The sequence below is a fragment of the Papaver somniferum genome, unplaced genomic scaffold (assembly GCF_003573695.1).
Source record: "Papaver somniferum cultivar HN1 unplaced genomic scaffold, ASM357369v1 unplaced-scaffold_118, whole genome shotgun sequence".
In the NCBI taxonomy this organism is placed as follows: domain Eukaryota; kingdom Viridiplantae; phylum Streptophyta; class Magnoliopsida; order Ranunculales; family Papaveraceae; genus Papaver; species Papaver somniferum.
This window is the reverse complement of record NW_020620825.1, coordinates 6,292,910-6,295,264: the sequence shown is the minus strand read 5'-3', so window position 1 is coordinate 6,295,264 and position 2,355 is coordinate 6,292,910.

Below are 2,355 nucleotides of genomic sequence, written 5' to 3'. Positions count from 1 at the left end.
ATGTTGGGATTTAGCTACTCATATTAATCATGTTCTAAAAATACATTTTTATAGCTCAAAAAGTTGATTAAAAGATGAGAAAATGCTAAAACAGAGATTCGCAACAGTTATAAGCGTTACAGTTCGCTGTATAAAACAAAACTGATGTGTAGCAAACAAACGATACCACCTCAGTGTTGTAAACAGCGACACTTCCGCTGTGCTGTTGACGCTGCTGAAAAACGACGGACCTGGCTGGTCCGTTCTTCGTGTTCTTCAGCTCCTTCTTCCTCTTCAACAGCATCAGGTGGACATTGCTGCTGGTTCTTCTTCTTTGCTCCTGCTGCGTCCCAAAGCTCTCCAAACTCTTGATAAAACTTTCTCTGACTCAAAGGAAGCTTATTTATACGTAACAACCCCACCAAATCTCACGGAATATCTCCCAATATCTTCTTTTATTCTTCACGGCTACGTCCAAAATTTCTTTCCCTATGGACTCTGTTTACGCGTTAATAACAGATATTTTGTTATTCAATCTTCTAGGATTGATATATATCCTCCTAGGTACAATATCTTCCCTCTTTACTCGAGTATCTTACAAAAATACAACTCGATATTCTCTCTGTTTCCAAAATATCTCTCTTCCCTGTTCGACTTAGTCTGGCTATTCTATCCCAATATGATCGATCCAAACGCCCTTGCAGACCCTGTTTAGCCTTAACATGCCTAGCCCAAGAGAATTCAGCGATTGAATCCCTTTAAAAATCGTCCACAAATCAAAATCCAAATCTGCTGCGTGCATGGTTCTTTCCGTCAATTTTCATAATTCGAATTTGAGAAGGAATGCCCCCTATCCAGAGTAGGGGTGCGAATAGCAGCTGCCTTGGGGGTGACCTGGGGGTGCCCCTTAGTAATTAGGTTACCCCTTATCCAAAAGCAAGAGTCCGAATAACACTTGTCCTCCGGGTGCGAAAATCAACTTTTCGAGCCGAATTTTCCAAAAATGTTTATTTCCTAAAAATACATAAAAACACAATATTAGTACAAAAATAGAGTTCCAACAATACGGACATTGAGGACAAATTAGACACAAAAATGTGTCTATCAAATACCCCCAAACTTATTATTTGCTAGTCCTCGAGCAAAACTAATAAAAAATAAATAAAATCGAGTTAATCTCGGGAGGGTTTACCAGAGGTGTGCCCACAAAACCATTACTCCAGACCCTAGTTTATCTATGCAGAACCTTGGAAGGCACTAAAGAATCTCCTTGGTTGGCATACTTATTGACTATAGGAGGAAGTACCCTGCTGCGAAATTCCAATTGTTGTACACGAGTTTGCACTCAAGCATACTAAAATTCATATAAAGTGACAGAGCTCTACTCAGATAGTTGCACTATGGACATCATATTCGGAGTCAAACTAATCACATGGAAAGATTAAGAGATGGATATAGAAAAACATAGATGGTTTTGATGTTTACTAAGTGAACGGTGTTTCCCATATCTGTCTGAAGGCCTCCGCCAAAATGAACCTATCCTAATGGATTGAGGTACTAGTCTGACTAATATCAACACAATGGCATATACAAGGGAACCAGTGGTCGATAACCTAACTCTAGGTCAACACAACTGGCATATACAAGGGTACCAGTGGTCGACTTTATTAAATTTATTCCTTTTGGTCAAATGGTCTGGTCTCAATTTTTTTTTTTTTTTTAAGAACGGCTTCCTCCATCACTCTAATTCATCCTAGCATTGGTAACAACTTGAATCGTGGGCCCCACCTATCACTTAGAGAAACATGGTTTAAAAACAAAATAAAATAAAATAAGAATAGAAGTGAAAAGGAATCAACGAGATATGGTGAAACTATCATGTTATTTCTAACACCTGAGCTCTGTGCTTTTATGAATAGACTCTTTAGATGTTTCCATCTATTCAGATTGGTTCCTCAACTCCTACAACCAAAATGCTTCCATCCACTTAGATTGGTTAGTGCCATCCTAAATACGCATAAATTTCTAGGCTCTGGAGTTTATTTATTCATAATGCAACTAAAAAGTTTCTCCAATACCCACAAACTTAAATCTAACATTGTCCTCAATGTTCTAAAGATGAAATTAAAAGCATGAACAAGGAGAAACTGTTACCATTTGAAGCAAAAGAGATAAGGAAAGATATTACCGTGTTGCATGAGATTGGGTTACCTCCCAAGAAGTGCTAAGTTTAATGTCTTCAGCCAGACTTAGGAAAGATTAGTCACCTCGAATCATATAGTAACAGTCGAAATAACTGTGGGTCTTCAAAACCAAATAGAGATGACCAAAGGAAACTGCAATAAACCAAGAAAATGAACAAGACTAGCAACCCCT